Raw genomic sequence first — 20,495 nt, 5'->3', positions numbered from 1 at the left:
TCTTGGTGTCATTGTATATAGCAATAAATCGATTCTGTTCAGCTTTGATTCTACATTTAATCACCTGAAAACACTATTTGCTTTCCTGCTACTCTAGCACAAAATTATCTCTTAAGAATAATTTGAATTTTTAGATTTTTTTTGATGCCTCGTACATCTCTGTAAAATATTAGGGTCCTCTAATAAATAATTTTACTTGGGGTCTAATTTTAATAACTTTTAAAATTATTCAATTGATTGTATTCTGCTATCTATGATAGATAAAAGTTGTAATAGGCACATGATAATGTATATTCAAGATGATAATTTGGAAAGTTATTAAATTAGAAATACACACATTTTATAATTATGAGGGGGCATTCTGAGTACAGCAGAACAGAAAGATGAAAAGTTCCTCCATTCTGGTGACATTGTTGAATTGCAAAATTAAACAACTCTAGAGCTCCTCTGCTTGAAGATTTTATATGTGAGATGATAAACACTTTGTGTTCAACCTCTTCTTAGTTGGGACTGATATAACTTGCAGCTAAATAGTTTCTAACCGTTAAAGATGTTTTATCACAGTAGGAAAAATATAACTAAACTGATTAAAAATAAATGATAACCATGACAAAATCTATGAAAGCACAAAAGGTGAAGAGAATCTTGATGGGCGAGCATTCTATGAGAGGCTTATTAATGCAGGTTATATTCAAATGGTGTTTTCAGGGATAATTGGGAATTTGTCAGAAAAAAAAGGATGTTTTGGGAAATAGAAGAGATAGCCATGCACAGAAAAACAAGATCAGGAAGAAACTGTTATAAGTAGTGCAGGACACAAAAATATTGTCATGCATGTGCACACAGGTGTGTGTGTGTGTGTGTGTGTGTACACATGCAGGTGAGAAAGAATGAGAGGGAGAGGAAGAGGTAGAAAAACACACACAGAGAAACATAGACAAAGACATAGGGACAGTAGGTGTTTGAGATCATGATTAGCATGTGTTTGAGGTGTTAATGGTGAGAAGAATAATTGAGCTACTGGGCAGGGATAGAAAGAGAGATTACAGAGAAAGTTTTGAAACAGCTTCTGTTCCAAGACTCGGGAATTTTCATGTTAACTGAATGTGGAAGGGAGCCAGTATAGGAAGAGTATCATGAACAGCTTTAGTTGTATCTTTTATTATGTTGTTCTGTCAGCATTTGAAGAATGCAGTATAGAGGAATATCGAGAGTGTGAAGGGCAGTGACAGAAGAATGATGGAACTGGAGGCCATGGAGATCAGATATGAAGCTACTGCTCTCTAATGTGAATGACTCTGGGGTAGGACTAAAATTCAAAGTGAAGAGAGATGATTAAGGAGGCATTAATGAGACATTCACGTCTTCCACTCCAACTGTATTTTTCACCACTCTTCATCCTTCTCCAGGCATATTGCCATCTTTTGGGTCATTAACTTTAGAAATGTTTCCCCTCCTCAGTCCAGAACCTATTCTTCTCTTTCATCCTGGAATGCTCTCCCTGGACTCCTTATCTAGGAAACAAATGCTTATCTACTGGGTCTCATTTTTAATGCCCTTGTTTGGGGGAAACTTGGCCCCAGATGGGTCAGCTAACTGTATTAATATGCTGTGTCCTCAGAGTATTGTAAAATGTTCTTTCATTAGAATTATTCAAGTTGTATCTAAATAAAGCTTTATGAACGTACCTCTTTTACATGTAGTTCATCCACTAGACTGGGTATTCCATGAACACATGGACCATGTCTGTTTTGTCACCTGCCATGTTCTGACCATATCATGCTTACAATAAGTAGTTTGTGAAAAAGTAAACAAATAAATGTAACATTTGTTACTAGCCTGAAATGTAAAAGTATGTATAAAGCATTAGGGTTGTGGAAATACTTAAATAGGGAATGTGATTTACATGCATTGTCCTTCATCATTTGGGATTTTGCAGACTAATAATTTTATAAAAGCAACGGGATCTCTTCACCAAAAAAATCTGTAATTTAGTATCAGTTAACATCAGTTTCAGAAATCTCATTTTAAAGACTATTATTATTAGAAAATTATCCAATCATGTTTAGAGTGTGGGAAGATAAAAGTTATTTAGGAAATCTATGTTCCTAAATAAATAGTACTGGACAGAGGATTACAGATTCTCTATATTTCTATTAAAATAAGATGAGAGGCCCATTCAGTATGATATTGGCTGTGGGTTTGTCACAAATAGCTCTTATTATTTTGAGATATGTCCCATCAATACCTAGTTTATTGAGAGTTTTTAGCATGAAGGGCAGTTGAATTTTGTTGAAGGCCTTTTCTGTATCTATTGAGATAATCATGTGGTTTCTGTCTTTGGTTCTGTTTACATGATGGATTACGTTTATTGATTTGCACATGTTGAACCAGCCTTGCATCCCAGGGATGAAGCCCACTTGATCGTGGTGGATCAGCTTTTTGATGTGCTGCTGGATTCGGTTTGCCGGTATTTTATTGAGGATATTTGCATCGATGTTCATCAGGGATATTGGTCTTAAATTCTCTTTTTTTTGGTGTGTCTCTGCCAGGCTTTGGTATCAGAATGATGCTGGCCTCATAAAATGAGTTAGGGAGGATTCCCTCTTTTTCTATTGATTGGAATAATTTCAGAAGGAATGGTACCAGCTCCTCTGTGAATCTGTCTAGTCCTGGATTTTTTTTTCGTTGGTAGGCTATTATTGCCTCAATTTCAGAACCTGTTATTGGTTTATTCAGGGATTCAACTTCTTCCTGATTTAGTCTTGGGAAGGTGTATGTGTCCAGGAATTTATCCATTTCTTCTAGATTCTCTAGTTTATTTGCATAGAGGTGTTTATAGTATTCTCTGATAGTAGTTTGTATTTCTGTGGGATTGGTGGTGATATCCCCTTTATCATTTTTTATTGCATCTATTTGATTCTTCTCTCTTTTCTTCTTTATTAATCTTGCTAGTGGTCTATCAATTTTGTTGATCTTTTAAAAAATCAACTCCTAGATTCATTGATTTTTTTGAAGGATTTTTTGTGTCTCTATCTCCTTCAGTTCTGCTCTGATCTTAGTTATGTCTTGTCTTCTGCTAGCTTTTGAATGTGTTTGCTCTTGCTTCTCTAGCTCTTTTAATTGTGATGTTAGGGTGTCAATTTTAGATCTTTCCAGCTTTCTCTTGTGGGCATTTAGTGCTATAAATTTCCCTCTACACACTGCTTTAAATGTGTCCCAGAGATTCTGGTATGTTGTATCTTTGTTCTCACTGGTTTCAAAGAACATCTTTATTTCTGCCTTCATTTTATTACGTACTAAGTAGTCACTCAGGAGCAGGTTGTCCAGTTTCCATGTAGCTGAGTGGTTTTGAGTGAGTTTCTTAATCTAGAGTTCTAGTTTGATTGTGCTGTGGTCTGAGAGAGAGTTTGTTAAAATTTATGTTCTTTTACATTTGCTGAGGAGTGTTTTACTGCCAACTATGTGTTCAATTTTGGAATAAGTGTGATGTGGTGCTGAAAAGAATTTATATTCTGTTGATTTGGGGTGAAGACTCCTGTAGATGCCTATTAGGTCCACTTGGTGCAGAACGGAGTTCAATTCCCGGATATCCTTGTTAACTTTCCATCTCGTTGATCTGCATTTCCTTTGAAAACTGGCACAAGACAGGGATGCCCTCTCCAACCACTCCTATTCAACATAGTGTTGGAAGTTCTGGCCAGGGCAATCAGGCAGGAGAAAGAAACAAAGGATATTCAGTTAGGAAAAGAAGAAGTCAAATTGTCCCTGTTTGCATATGACATGATTGTCTATTTAGAAAACCCCATTGTCTCAGCCCAAAATCTCCGTAAGCTGATAAGCAACTTCAGCAAAGTCTCAGCATACAAAATCAATGTGCAAAAATCATAAGCATTCTTATACACCAATAACAGACAGACAGAGAGCCAAATAATAGGTGAAATCCCATTCACAATTGCTTCAAAGAGATAAAATATCTAGGAATCCAGCTTCCAAGGGATATGAAGACCTCTTCAAGGAGAACTACAAACCACTGTTCAACAAAATAAAAGAGACCAAAAACAAATGGAAGAACATTCCATGCTCATGGATAGGAAAAATCAATATTGTGAAAATGTCCATACTGCCCAAGGTAATTTACAGATTCAATGCCATTCGCATCAAGCTACCAAGGTCTTTCTTCACAGAATCGGAAAAAAACTACTTTAAAGTTCACATGGAACCAAAAAAGAGCCTACATTGCCAATACAATCCTAAGCCAAAAGAACAAAGCTGGAGGCATCATGCTACCTGACTTCAAACTATACTACAAGGCTACAGTAACCAAAACAGGATGGTACTGGTACAGGAACCAAAACAGAGATATATATCAATGGAACAGAACAGAGCCCTCAGAAATAATACCACACATCTACAACCATCTGATCTTTGACAAACCTGACAAAAACAAGAAATGGAGAGAGGATTCCCTATTTAATGAATGGTGCTGGGAAAACCGGCTAACCATATGTAGAAAGCTGAAACTGGATCTCTTCCTTATACCTTATACAAAAATTAAATCAAGATGGATTAAAGACTTAAATGTTAGACCTAAAACCATAAAAACCCTAGAAGAAAACCTAGACAATACCATTCAGGTCATAGGCTTGGGCAAGGACTTCATGTCTAAAACACCAAAAGCAACGGCAACAAAAGCCAAAATTGACAAATGGGATCTAATTAAACCAAAGAGCTTCTGCACAGCAAAAGTAACTACCATCAGAGTGAACAGGCAACCTACAGAATGAGAGAAAATTTTTACAATCTACCCATCTGACAAAGGGCTAATATCCAGAATCTACAAATAATTTAAACAAATTTACAAGAAAAAAATCAAACAACCCCATCAAAAAGTGGGCAAAGGATATGAACAGACACTTCTCAAAAGAAGACATTTATGCAGCCAACAGACACATGAAAAAATGCTCATCATCACTGGCCATCAGAGAAATGCAAATCAAAACCACAATGAGATACCATCTCACACCAATTAGATGGCAATCATTAAAAAGTCAGGAAACAACAGGTGCTGGAGAAGATGTGGAGAAATAGAAACACTTTTACACTGTTGGTGGAACTGTAAACTAGTTCAACCATTGTGGAAGACAGTGTTGCAATTCCTCAAGGATCTAGAACTAGAAATACCATTTGATCCAGCCATCCCATTACTGAGTATATACTGAAAGGATTTTAAATCATGCTGCTATAAACACACATGAACACATATATTTATTGCGGCACTATTCACAATAGCAAAGACATGGAACCAATCCAAATGTCCATCAATGATGGACTGGCTTAAGACAATGTAGGACATATACACTGTGGAATACTATGCAGCCATAAAAAAGGATAAGTTCGTGACTTTTGCAGGGACATGGATGAAGCTGGAAACCATCATTCAGAGCAAACTTTCGGAAGGACAGAAAACCAAACACCGCATGTTCTCACTCATAGGTGGGAATTGAAAAATGAGAACACTTGGACACAGGGTGAACATCACACACCAGGGCCTGTCATGGTTTGGGAGGAGGGGGGAGGGATAGCATTAGGAGATATATCTAATGTAAATGACAAGTTAATGGGTGTTACATATGTAACAAACCTGCACGTTGTGTACGTGTGCCCTAGAACTTAAAGTATAATAAAAAATAAAAGTAAAGTTAAATAAGATGAGAGGCAATCACTTGAAGTTATAACAGAACATTTTAGAATATGTATGAAAATTGAATGCTTAACATTTGGTATTTACAAACTATCCTCTAGAGATAAATTATTACATTGTGAATACTGTTCTTTCTTATATGCTTCATAGATGCTGTGTTTGGAAAGTAGAGTGTAAGAAATGTAGGTTAAAAGAACTTAACCTTATTGCCTTAAAATGTGATTTTTTTTTTCTAATTAATTTTTACCAATGTCCGGTGTTAACATTGACTAATTAAGGGGTGCTTATTTGAATGGGCTCTACTATTTACTTGCTTTGTTAAATTTGGACAAATTTCTTAAACTCTGTGTTGTAGTTCCCTCATTTTTAAAAGGTAGCATGATTGGTTGCTATGATACAGTGTACATAATGAACTTATATTTTTCTGACACATGACAAGAGTTCTGTATGTAACAGCTATCATTGCCATCTGCCCTATCCCCCGAGAAAAGAAGAAACAGTAATTCAGAGGATTTTTGTACTATTTCACCTTTTTAAACCAGTAAAATTTTGACCCTCTCCTAAATTAAATTCACTGTCCCAGATTTTAATTAAACATTTGCCTGTGTTCTTCCATTTGCAAATAATTCACCTATGAATACAGATCACAACCATCCACAAACATACTATCAACTGAGTTCCTTAATTATTATAGGATCTTAAGTTTTTTAACAATACCATTGTATGCAAGCAATATATTTACTGATCATTTCTCAGAGATTATTAGCAAAAGAAAATAAATTATTGCTAAATTAGCTCCTGTAATGTAAGCAAGGATTTGTTATTTTGAAATATTAATATATACATTTATTAATAATAGGGTAATTATTAATACAGCTTAATACAGTGATATTTATCTTCAAAACACTTTGGGAGTGCTAGTATTCTATTTCTCATGATTAATTTAGAATAATTCTCCTCTTGAATAAATAATATGTGACATCAGTTATATTATTTATACTTTATTTATTATCAACTTTATGTTAGTTAAAAATTAAGTTTAGAAGCACCCATGAAGTTCTTCATTGTTCTTTTCTCTGTCTTCATAGTTTTTATTTTTAGTCTATATAAAATTTTAACTGAATCATCTGGCAATTACTGAAGTTATCAGTATTAACTCTATAAGTTATTATTTCTATAGCTGTTGCAAAGTTAAAAATTAGCATTTAGGCTGGACGCAGTGGCTTATGCCTGTAATCCCAGCACTTTGGAAAGCCAAGGCAGGTGGATCCCGAGGTCAGGAGTTCAAGATCAGCCTGACCAAGACTGTGAAAGCCCATCTCTACTAAAAAATACAAAAAATTAGCTGGGCATGGTGGTGGGTGCCTGCAATCCCAGCGACTCGGGAGGCTGAGGCAGAGAATTGCTTGAACCCAGGAGGCAGAGGTTGTAGTGAGCTGAGATCACGCCACTCACTCCAGCCTGGGCGATAGAACAAAATTCCGTCTCAAAAAAAAAAAAAAAAAGTGTTTAGATTTAGGTACTATCAGTGTTTTCCATTGGTTAGTGGATAAAATCTAAGTTCCTCAGTTTGGAGGTCAAATCTATCAACTAGTGTTTGATATAATATACTTTCCTTCTATTGGAACTTGCTACTTGGAGAATATTCATATCCTAGTTTTAATTTTTAACTTATTTTTCATTATTTTTTTAAATTTTTGGGTTCTAGTAGGTGTGTATACTTATAGGTTATATGAGACATTTTGATACAAGCATACAATGCTTAATAATCACATCAGGGTAAATGGAGTATTCATCATTTCAAGCATTTATCATTTCTTAGTGTTATTAACATTCAAGTTATACTCTTTCATTTATTTTTAAGTGTCCAATAAATTATTGTCGACCATAATTACCCTGTTGTGCTGTCAAATACTAGCTCTTATTCATTATATCTGACTATATTGTTGTACCCATTACTCTTCCCCGCTCCCTCTGTCCATTACCCTTCCCTCCTTATGGTAACCATCATTCTGAGTGTCCATCAACAGACAAATGGATAAAGACAATGTGGTGTATATAATAATGAAGGATCATTCAGCCATAAAAAAGAATGAGATTTTTTCATCTGTAACAACATAGAACTGAAGAATATTATATTAAGTGAAATAAGCTGGGCACAGAAAGACAAACTTTGCATGTTCTCATTTATTTCTGGGAGCTAATAATTAAAATAATTGAACTCTATGTGCTGTTTTTAATTAAAAAGTAGAATCATGTACCATTTTTTTAAATTTCAGTAGAGTTGAATTATGTACCATTTTTAATTTACATTATTTTCTTTTTTTTTTTTCCCCACTTTCTCTCCATTTTATATTAAGTGAGATCTGTCTCATTTGAAAATCCAGTTCATCCATAAGATAGTCCTAGGGTCTAGTTTCTAGCCTCAATTCCTCTGTCATATTCCTAAAATTTTTCTTGACTAGAATTAGTCTTGTTCTTACACACAGTATTTTATATTTTTTAAATCATTTTTCTTATTTGGAAACAAACTATACCATATCAGGCAAAAACTAAACAAAAGGCAACAAAGAACTTAAAAGATCATTAAGTGAAATAAGCCAGGCAAGGAAAGACAAAGATCACATGTTCTCACATATTTGTGGGATCTAAAAATGAAACAATTGAACTCATGGACATAAGAGTAGAAAAATGGTTACCAGAGGCTGGGAAGGGTAATGGGGACTTGGGGAGTAGGTGGAGACGGTTAATGGCTACAAAAAGAAAATAGAAAGAATAAATAAGACCTTCTATTTGATAGCACAAGAAAGTGACAATACTCAATCATAACTTAATTGTACATCTTTAAATAATAACTTAAAGAGTGTAAGGGGATTCTTTGTTATTCGAAGGATAAATGCTTGAGGAGATGGAAACCGCATTTGTCATGATGTGATTAGTACACATTGCATACCTGAATCAAAATATCTCATCTACCCCATAAATGTGTACACCTACTATGTACTCACACAATTTTAAAAAATAAATTAAGAAGAAATAAAAAACAATACTTCAAATGTGAACGCTTAAAATAAAAAGAAATAAAGAATGTATAATCAGCTGGGTGCGGAGGCTCACACGTGTAATCCCAGCACTTTGGGAGGAGAGGCAGGCAGATCACTAGAGATCAGTAGTTCGAAACCAGCCTGCCAATATGGTGAAACCCCATCTGTACTAAATTTACAAAAATTAGCCTTGCATGGTGGCGGGTACCTGTAATCCCAGCTACTTGGGAGGCTGAGGCAGGAGAATCATTTGAACCCGGGAGGCGGAGGTTGCAGTGAGCCAAGATTTAGCCACTGCCTTCCAAACTGGATGACAGAGAGAGACTCTGTCAAAAAAAAAAAAAAAAAAAAGTATAATTATTTCAAGAAGGAAAAAAGTATCTTATATTTCATTTTTTCTCTCATAAAATTTGCTTTACATACACACATTTTTACAGGATACTATTGTGTATGTTGTTTTGTGATACATTTTATTTTATAGAAGTATAAATAATTGCCATTTTGTAACTACGAAGTATTTATTTTTTTTGTTTTGTTTTTGTGTAAGGTGTGTACATAATACAATAATAAAACAAGCACACATAGATTTACCAACCAACACAACCCCGTTGGGGCATTACCAAGATTACTGACATTAGTTGGGAATTCATGCGAAATGCTTGTCCTAAATTTTGTGTTTATCATTCCCAACCCTTGTGTGTTTGTGTATTTGTGTGCATTTTCTCCCATGTATGTTTGTCTTTAAGAAATATAGCTAGTATTGATTATCCTGAATTTTATAGAATCAGTAATATTCTCTAATTTTTGGAACTCACATTTTTCACTGAATATTTATTTCAAGGATATCTTTGTTACTTGTAGTTGTAGTTCAATTAAGTCTCATTAACAAATTCAAGTATGAGCTAATACTATAATTTATTTCTCTCTATTCTCCTATTGATAGAAAGGATAATTCAGCTTTTGCTCTTATTAACAAAGGACCTAAAAGTGTTATATTTCATATCTCTACAGAGATAGCCTAGAATATATAACTAGAAGTGAGTTGTAAGATCAAAGACCATGTGTCTATCAATGTTAAAGAAAATTGTCAATTTTTTTCCAAAAATATTTAAAATTTATCTATATAAATATTGTGGATGATCACTCTTATTCCATTCCACATACTCAACAATACTTGTTATTTTAAGCCTTAAATTTTGCTTAATTTTGATCTGCTATAACATGGTAGCTCACTGGGTCTTAAGTTGCACGTTCTTAACTACATAAGAGATAAAGGTGGTGATTGCTCTGGGCAAATAGCATTGATAAAATTCATGATTATAGTCAGGAAAGAAAGCAAATTGGAAGAGAAATATCAAATTGAATAAAAGCACAGAAAGGATGGTGTAGGGTTTATTCAGGAAATCAGAAATTCCCATAGTTGGTTGCAAGGGGGCCTTATACAATACATTAATTTATGATAATTTTGATGGTACTTATCTTACTATATACCACTATTTATCCTGAAGTTAGACCAAAGAAAAAATTGAGAAAAATCCAAGATTTTGCTAAGAATCAAGACAGCTATTCAACTTTTCGGGAATTATTTGTTGTCTCTAATTTAGAAATAACTCTATTAGTGAGCTCATTAGGAGGTAAGGGGACACTGGCTTTTTGAATTTCCAGAGTCCTTGCTCTGACTATTTCACTTCTAGAACAAGTGGTATTTCTTTAACTGTGGTGTAAATTGAATATAGTCAGTTGGCTTTATTTCTGGAAGCTTTCATAGGGCTAAAGCTCTGTACAGAGTCTTTGTTGCTGAATTCTTGCTCTTGGTTTTGCAGGGAGTAGAATTAGTAAAGTGTTTTTTGGTGTTATATTTGGACTGTAATCAAATAGATGATACTTGAGAGCAATGGGTGGTTGATACGCTCTTAGCTGCACAGCATCTTTGCATATCCTCGCATTCGCAGCTGTGTTCTGTGGTGTAAATGGGAGAGAGGTGACCCCCTCACCAGGTCCACTCCTTGGTCTTGAGGTTTGAGAAAGACACCTCTGGTCACTAGAAATGTGCTTGCAATTTTTGTTATTGTTGTTGTTAGGTTTTTCAGGCCATGGGGCTCCCTTGGGGATTGGACCTGAGCTGGTGGCCACAGCCCTGGGGTTCTAGGATCTGTTTGCAGCTCCCTTCTTTGGATACTTGAGGTTGAATTTTGGGTGCACTGGGGGATCCAAAGGGCTTTCAGGTTGCCAAAACGCAGTCAGGTGGAGCAAAGGACCCAGGGTGTGCGGTTGAGGTTGCACTGTGTACATGCACCTTGGGATACAGTTGAGGTTGCACTGTATACATGCACCTTGGGATAGCCAAGCAGAGGCCCTAGGTGGTCCTGGTACGCAGGTAGGCCTATAGGACTGATGGGCCCCAGTCCTGCAGGGAATCAGGCCCTGTTTTACCCCTGGCAGTTAGCTGGGGCTAAAGCCTCTCAGAGGGAGATAGGAGCTCTGGTGGGAGGGGACTTATGGCCCAGCTCTGCCGGTGCTGACCCATACTGAAAGGTCCCCAAATCCATGTGTGCTGCAGCTCCATCTCTGTCTCATCTCTGGGGAGATCCCCCTGCCAGCTCACATGTCCATGGGGGTATGGAGACTCCTGCAATTAAGATCCTAGAGGTCCACAGTGAGGTGAGTAGTCCCCCAGTTCCTTCACTCCTATCTTCCCCAGGCACCATTCAGAGTTGGAACAGTTTTTTTTTTTTTTTTTTTTTTGTAATTAAAAAAAAAAATTTATTGTAGCAAATCTCTATTCCCTGAGAATAGAGAGACAGGTAGAGCAAGGACAAGTATTGTCCCTTTTTTTTTTTTTCAAACTCTGTAGGTCATTTTTTTTTTTAAAAAAAATATTTTTAGATATCACTACAGACGCTTTCTCTGATCACACTTTTTCTCACTTTATGTGCATGAATTAAAGTCAAAGAAGGGATGATTTTGGGAGGATCATGGGTGGACCACATTCATAACCCCTCTATATGACTTAATTTTATCTAGTAACAACCTATAAATATATAAAACTAACAGAAATTTCTAGAAGACCAAAATTAGTAAATCTATAGGAGAATCAAATAATATATTTGGCAAACTTAATTCGATAAATGCATATGAGCATATGCATTCTCCACACAGGACTTGATTTTCATGCCCATTAAATGTGTGTTTTATATTCTCAAAGCAATTACTTACTTGGCTATAAAGCAAGCTTTAATAAAATTAAAGTATATGTTAGCAAACTGTACTCTATATGCATAGTTCTCTGTAGAGAGCCACTTTTCTTTCTTTTCCAATTTTTTTTTTTCTGCTAATAGCACAGAATACCCTGGGGAAGTCATTACATAAATCTGATTTCAAGAGGGAACTTAGGGTGAACAGTAACAAATTCTGTCAACCACTTTCAGACAAGTAGAAAATCACAGTACCTGGTAAGGTGCAAGTCAAAGAACAAATAGATCGGAATCTGACAGCATGGGTTAAATAATTAGCTGTATAATCCAAATGTATTTGATTTTCCTCACTCGGTGGACCTCTCAGTCTGTTTTTATACCCTGAATATGGAGCTAATAATACCTGTCTCATAGAGTTCAGTTGCAGTATCCCAAGAGTTCTGTGATGTTTTAAGCATCTTCTTTTTGTCAGCCTTAATGCTCAATGTGATGAGTTGTAGAGATGTAAGGGGCATTGTCTTTGCCTTTAAAAAAGTTCATCATCTCATTTCTGTCAGGGCTCCAGGAAATTAAATGAAGTCAGTTAAACAAAATGACTATTCCAATCATTTCATTCATCTGCATGATCCTTGCTATATAGCCCATGGTTTGACTTCTGAGGAGTCCATTCCATTTGTGGACTTTGGAAGAATTGTATTGCTACCAAAGTTGGTCTTTGGTACCCATCATTTCTCACTGTTTTAGCTCTTGACTGCCCTCATTCTGGCATCTAGTTGCTACAGGCTATGTGCCCTTCATTTGTGTCCTTTCTCTCTGGAACCACTGTTCCTCCTTACCTGTTGTCAGTTTTCTTAATACCATCGTTTATATTTTGTTCATTTTTTTCATGGTTTCCGGTGAAACAGAACAGTACTCTCTCCTTATCTGCAGGGGATATGTTCCAAGATCTCAACTGGATACCTGAATAGTACTGAATCCTCTATACACTGTATTTTTTCTATACATACTTATGATAAAGTTTAACTTATAAATTAGGCACAATAAGATATTAACAGCAATAATTAATAATAAAATAGAACAATTAATATACTATAATAAAAGTTAAGTGAATGTGGTCTTTTTCCTTCTTTCTCTCTCTCTCTTAAAATATCTTAATATTTTCAGAACTTCGTTGACCTCAGGTGAATGAAATCATAAAAAGTGAAACCACATATAAAGGGTATTACTGTAAATGTGATTATTGTAACTTCATCTTGGTCAGAAATAGAATCCATCTCATTCTGTTTTAAGACAATTAAATAAAATGTTGCATTTAAAGTGCTTACCAATCAGGTGAAATATACAAATTGATTATATATGTATATAAAGTGATATATATCTTATATATGTAATATGTATTGTTTTATACACACACACACACACACACACACACACACACACAATTTATTATCACTTTGAAGACCCCTGTGGGTCCAGGATCAAAAAATTTTTCTCTGTTAGCCGCTTTTACTCTCCTTGAGTATTCTTCAGTGCAGGGGTTCCCAGCCATGGACCAGTACTGTTTCGTGGCCTGTTAGGAAGCTGGCCGCACAGCAAGAGGTGAGCAGCAGGTGAGCAAGCATTAACACCTGAGCTCTGCCTCCTGTCAGATCAGTGGCAGCATTAGATTCTCACAGGAGGGGAACCCCTATTGTGAACGGTACATGCAAGGGGTCTGGGTTATGTGCTTTTTATGAAAATCTAATTCCTAATGATGTGAAGTGGAACAGTTCCATCCCGAAATCATCATCTCCCCATTCCTGGAAAAATCGTCTTCCACAAAACCAGTCCCTGGTGCCAAATGGTTGGGGACCACCACTTGAGTATATTTGCACCGCTAAGGAAAAAAACTTCATATATCAGTTTTTAAAAATGTCCCCATGTTATATATTAAAAATATGCACAGACTATAGAAAAAACTCAAGTTAAATTAGAAAAAAAGCCACTTATGTAATATGCATGCTATTTTTTTTTAATGGCACAAGAAAAAGACTAATATATTTCATTTATTCTGGAATTCTGGATTTTACAGTTATCCTCTTAGGGATTTTTATTTCATCCATTTATAGAACAGTTAATTTAATTGAAGTTTTCATAATGTTTAACGTGAATTCTGAGTACTATTTAAAAGATGTAGGCTTCAAACTTTTTATCACAAAAGGTAAGAGAAAGTTTGGATATTTTAATGAGGGAATATGAAAGTATTTTGCCTTGCGTAGGATTATGAAATATAATCAAGAGCTAGGAAAATGAGTCTCTAGTACATTAGAAATTACTGAAAGAAGTAGTTGTTTTAGTTTTGTATTGCTATTGCAACAAATACCACAAACTTGCTGACTTAAAACAACAGAAATATTTTCTCTCACATATCTAAAGGCTAGAAATGTGAAATCTGGCAGGACTAGACTTCCTCTAGAGGTTCTAGAGGATAATCCCTTCTATGCCGCTCACAGCTTCTGGTGGTTGTCTGGGGATACCTGGGCTTGTGGCTGTCTATATCTGCCCCATTACCACCTTGCCTTCTATTCTATGTTTCTGTGTGAAATCTCCCTCTTCTTCTGTCTTATAAGGACACTTGTGATAGCATTTAGGGCCAACATAATAATCCAGGATCCTATGGAGTAAAATCTGTTCTCTCAAAATTAATACGGTGAAGCTATAACCAACACGGTATAGGGCCTTTGTGAAAGTAATTAATGTTAAATGAAGTCATAATGGTGGGAGCATGATCTAGTAGAATTAGTGTTCTTGTAAGAAACTAAACCAGAGAACATATTTCCTCTGTGCTGTGGGGATAGTTCTAAGATGGCCATCTGCAGGCTCGGAGGAGAGTCTTCATGAAAACTGATCCTGCTGGACCTCGATTCGGGGTTTCTAGCTTTCAGAACTGGGAGAAAATAGATTTCTGTTGTTTTAAGTCACCCCGTCTGATTTTTGTGTGGTAGACGAAGCTGACTAATACAAAGGGTATTCTATTCATCTTAATAGCCTTAATGTCATCTATCCTTTGCCATATAAAGTAGAACATTGACATATCTTTTGGGGGCCTCCACATTCTACCATTTAACCCACTACAGTGGTCAATCTCTTTTTATCCACACCTCCCTAGAGTAGAGTCAAGTAAATGGTACATCTTCAAATGAAAGCTGTGTAACAGATGCCAGACACTACTTCATATTCAATTTCTCCCTTCCTAAAAACAAACAAACAAATAACAACAACAAAAGCAAAAAGCACTCTGCAATTTAGCTACTTTTACATCATGTGACAGAGCTTCAGAAAACAGAGGTTCTGCAAATATATATATCTCTCTCTCTGAGACAATGTATATATGTATAAATATATATCAGACTGTATATAATATTTATCATGTATATATATATTTTTCACATGATGTAAAAAGTACATAAATTGCAGTGTGCTTTTTGCTTTTGTTGTTGTTGTCATTTGATTGTTTTTGTAAAATGTTTTTCAGAGTATGTATATGTGTATAGTCTATATATCAGATATATAGACAAAATATATGGTCAGAGATAAAATCCATCTCATTCTGTTTTAAGACAATTAAATAAAATGTTACATTTAAAGTGCTTACCAATCAGCTGAAATATACAAATTGATTATATATGTATATAAAGTGATATATATCTTATATATGTAATATGTATTGTTTTATACACACACACAATTTATTATCACTTTGAAGACCCCTGTGGGTCCAGGATATATATGTATCAATATATATATTGTTAAGCCTATTATTGCTCTTTTGAGCTTTCCTAACTGGTTTAGGTTTTCCTTCTGGAAGGTTTTATGGTGAAACACTATCTCAGAACTTTTGTTGTCAGTTTCACTTTAGTGATTTGATTCCCTGTATCATCCAGGCCTCTGTGGTTATATACAAAAAATACTGATCTTTACCAATTTTAGTAAAGGGAATTTCTTGGTTGACCATCATAACTCATAGTATTAGCAACAAGATGGGAGAAACAAGCCGGGGCACAGGCAGAAATAAACTTTGCTTCATTAGATTGGGACACATGAATCACAAAAATGGTTTTATTGTAGAAACAGCCTGTAGAAGACACCCTGCTGAAATTAACAGATTATATATTAACAGTCTATATGTATATATGTATAGTCTATATATCTGATCTATAGATTGTTAATCTATCTATAGATCTATAGATAGTCTGAGGCATATTTTATTTAAATACTGATCCAGAATTGAAATCCACATTCCTTTGACTCCAAAATACATCATCTTTCCCTAAATTCAGTTCTCATTCTGGTGTTAATCAGTTTCAATAAAGCTTCTTTCCACAAGGAGCCATCTCACTGATGGCAAAGGCATGTATGAAGGATGGTATTTATCATTTTTGAAAACAAGCAGTTAATTAATTAAATATTAGGTTTTTGAATGAGAAAAATTAACTTTTATGCTTTGGTGCTCACACTGGTGAAGAAATGTGTATTTTCTTCCTATTGTTAAAAGTAATTAATGTATGTACATGATTTAAAGCAAAATTAAGTGAGATAACATTAGTATTTATAAAAAAAGTAGTAAACCAGACAATCCAGTTTTCTGATAGATGAACACAAGGGCAGCCTTTCATTAATTTATGGAATTGGAAAGTTACATTGTCATTCTTTTCTGCTTGCTCTTTATGAACTTAATAGTGAATGAAGCCCCTTTTGTCTTCCATCTAAAACATCAAAGACCCACAAGAATAAATTATAGATAGATGATAATTAATTTATTTTCAATATATTATTTGCCTCAGCCTTACCTTCAGAATCTGGGCACATTTTAATAAATGCACAATATTTGCATGAGAAAACATAATTAAATGAGCATGAAAAGAATCCATCTGCTACATAGTTTTATTTTTAAGACTTTATTGAATACCTATGCTAAAATAAAATTTCCATCATTGTTGAGCCTGTTATTACTCTTTTGAGTTTTCCTAACTGGTTTAGGTTTTCCTTCTGGAAGTTTTTATGGTGAAACACTGTCTCAGAACTTGTGTTGTCAGTTTCACTTTAGTGATTTGATTCCCTGTATCATCCAGGCCTCTGTGGTTATATACAAAAAATACTGATCTTTACCAATTTAATAAAGGGGATTTCTTGGTTGACTATCATAACTCATGGTATTAGCAAGAAGATGGGAGAAACAAGCCTGGGCACAGGCAGAAATAAACTTTGCTTCATTAGATTGGGACACATGAATCACAAAAATGGTTTTATTGTAGAAACAACCTGTAGAAGACACCCTGCTGAAATTAACATATCTAACCATTGGTAGCCCGCCTTGAATCTGGTCAGCTAAGTTTCAAGGCTTCTAATGACCTAACTTGGATTATGTATGTGCCCATATCTTGAATTGGTCAGGAAATTAGATGCACGAAACAATGCTTGGTATGTGCCATACCATGAGAGAAAAGTAATTCTCCAAAAAAAAAAAAAAAAAAAAATGAGTCAAGGATTATAAGGAAAATAGAAGGAAAGATGAGCAGCTACTGAGGAGCAAATGGGAGCTCTTTGAGATACAGAGCTGTTTCAAATATTTGATTCCATTCTAAACATAATACTGTTGTACAGCAGATGCATAATAAATGTTTGTTTATTCATATTGGGAAACACAATTTAAATTGCTACCTTTTAGAAAGATTTCTCTCACAATAAACATGCCCACTACCCTTGCTTCACTACGGACCCTAATTTTTACCTTCTCTTAATCCTAAAAGAAATCGTAAATAAATGGTGAAAAGGAAAAAGGAAAAAAACAAAAAATTATGAATAAAAAATAGGTACTAACTCCCAAGATGCAACAATGAATAACACATGATATCTTCCTTTAAGGAGCCCGAAGCCTAGGATAGCCTGATGTTTGGATCAGTGATTAGAATGATAGGAGTTATGCAGGCTGGTACCAGGAACGTTAATGTTCACCAAAATATTATCTATAAAACTCCAAACAGAAAATTTCAAAAATCTTCAACTATAATACACATTAAAAAAAAAAACCTTATAATTTTTTAGACCTGTAAAGTATAGCTACAAATCATATATACCATCATTTCATGTTATATGTCACAGCAGAATAAAAATGGCATGGACCCAATTGTGACTGTGTAAGATATTCATGCATGTGGATATTAACAACTCTGGGAGGGTTACAGGAATAAAAGTAGATTTGCTAGAATAATGGATGTGTTTTATTTTTTAATTTCCTTTAATGCCACTATATGTGAAAGGAAATTTACAAGGAAATTATGGGACTATTTCTTCTGTCATCTGATTGTTTAGAAACAAAATACATTGAAAATGTCCCCTGCCTGTTAGTGTGATTCAATCCATTCTTCATGATTTTGCAGCTGTGGTTCTGGCTGTGACTGCCAGGGGAGACTTCCAGTATTATTATTTATTACTCTTGCTCTTTTTAACCTGTTTCCTCAAAGCATCTGCAAGTTGGTGGTTATGGGAAGACAGGTGGTGGATGTTCAGTATATCTTAGCTAGAATAAATAGCTGTTTTGACTCTTGTTAAGGATAGTATTGTTTTTAACACTGATATCCAATAACACTTACCTATTTAGGAGTTGCAAGTGCTTTAAACTCTTGATTAGGAATATAAAATCGCCCTTCTTGCTAAAGACATACATTTTCTTCAGTTTCTATATTTCAGAATTCTGTATTACATAGAATTCTTCAAATGGCATATGTTCTAACCCTTGTTCAGAACATATGATTACTATTCAATCTCTTCTATCACCAGGATTGACATCTCGGTTCAGCTGTTGTTGCCATATACCTGGTCATTTTAATTGCTTCTGTATTAGTTTCCCCACTCTCATGTTCTTCTGTTTCATTTTTGCCTATGTACTGTTGCCATATCATTCTGACAGGGGCTCTAGCCACATCATACCTCTGATTTGAAATATCCAAGGGACCCCCCCCACCCCCACTTTGTGTGTTTTTTTTAAGTTGGAGTCTATGCCAAGCAAGAATGCAGTGACACAATTACAGCTCACTGTAGCCTAGAATTTCCGGACTCAAGCCATCTTCCAGCCTCAGCCTCCTCATTAACTAGGATTATAGGTGTAAACTACCACATTTAAAAAAAAAAAAATGTAGAGACAGGAGAGTCATGGTGTTCTCCAGGCTAGTCTTGCACTCCTGACCTCAAGAGATCCTCCTGCCTCTGTCTCCCAATGTGCTGGAAATACAGGCCTGAGGCAATGCACCGAGCCCTCCTTTGGCTGCTAAATTAAGTATAAATTTTGTAGCTCAATTTTGGGATCTCCTCTCTACTTTTTAGTATTTTTAATCATGCTTATTGCCCCTTCTGCCCTATAGAACAACAAATAAACAACTGAGTCTCGTTCTGTTTGTTTCCTTAAATGTTTTCCTTCACCTGGATGTCCTCCGTCATTCTTGCCGTAGTTATTCAGCAACCCACTTTAAAAATAACCCTCTTCACTAGAACTTTTCTTATGACCCCAAATGGAATTGACCATCATTCTTTTAAAATATATACAAGTCTGTTCTGCCTCCCTGTGTTTAATAAGTTTTATATTAGAGTTATGTGACTAACAATCAGATTAGGTGAATTCTATGAAGACCCATATGCTACTTTTGTCATCTTTGTATTTACTAAAGGCATCTGACACAGAACACTGGCTTGTTCATTGGCTTGATTTAAAGGGCACCTCCAAAGCTTATTGAATAAATTTAATAGGATTAGAAAGAAGAACTTTTGTTTTCCTGTTTAATTTTTTTTTTAATCCTAGAGAAGTTAGAGGGGAGGTCAGACGTAGGATTCCTAAACAAAGGAAAGATAGGAAAGAAAAAGGGAGTATGGGAGGTGGAAAACACTAAATGCCTTCTGGATTTCACCCAATGAAGTTAAACTTCTTTAGGTATAAATAAAGAAGAATGTATTTACTTTTTATTTATTTATTTATTGTTATGCCCAGAGCCCAGCATTTGGGTGACTTTATATAGGATCAATTTTAGTGAACTTAGTTACTTTATTTTCTACTGTTTTTCTAATATTCTATTTGCTTTATTCATGTTCTTTTTTACATTTAATATTCTATCAGCTTTGTTAACTATTCTTGGATTTTAATTTTATAAAGATACTGTTTTTGTAAAAATGTTCTCCTGCTAAAGAATGTACTTGCCTGTGAAAAACCAGGAGAGTGCTGTGTAGAAAGTAGTACAGGTAAAAAAAACCTGGGTGAAATTTGAGTACTCTCTCCCGACTGTGTCTTAGTTTTCCTTCACTCCTAATGGTTGGAAACCCAATTTCTTCCTCTCCTGTGATGTATTGTGATCAAAGTCTCAGACTCAGGCAAATTAGCATTTACTAGTTTATTTTTTGTGCCCTAAAACAGTACCCTCATGGATTGAGGAGCTGAGTGTAATGCTAATATTCAAATCAGCTCTTCCCAAGAAACACATGCAGGTTTGAATGGATAATCTTAAACCTACCTATAGTGGTACTTAT

General features: G+C 35.1%; 1 protein-coding gene across 2 annotated transcripts in view; it reads left to right on the top strand.

Annotated features, from left to right (window-relative positions):
- LUZP2 (leucine zipper protein 2) overlaps positions 1-20,495 on the top strand; it is a 577,754-nt gene that overhangs the window by 526,123 nt on the left and 31,136 nt on the right. The window lies entirely within an intron of this gene.

Source organism: Macaca mulatta, chromosome 14 (assembly GCF_049350105.2).
Source record: "Macaca mulatta isolate MMU2019108-1 chromosome 14, T2T-MMU8v2.0, whole genome shotgun sequence".
Taxonomy (NCBI): Eukaryota; Metazoa; Chordata; class Mammalia; order Primates; family Cercopithecidae; genus Macaca; species Macaca mulatta.
Note: the sequence above shows the minus strand (reverse complement) of the source record. Positions and strands in the feature narration are given on the sequence as shown.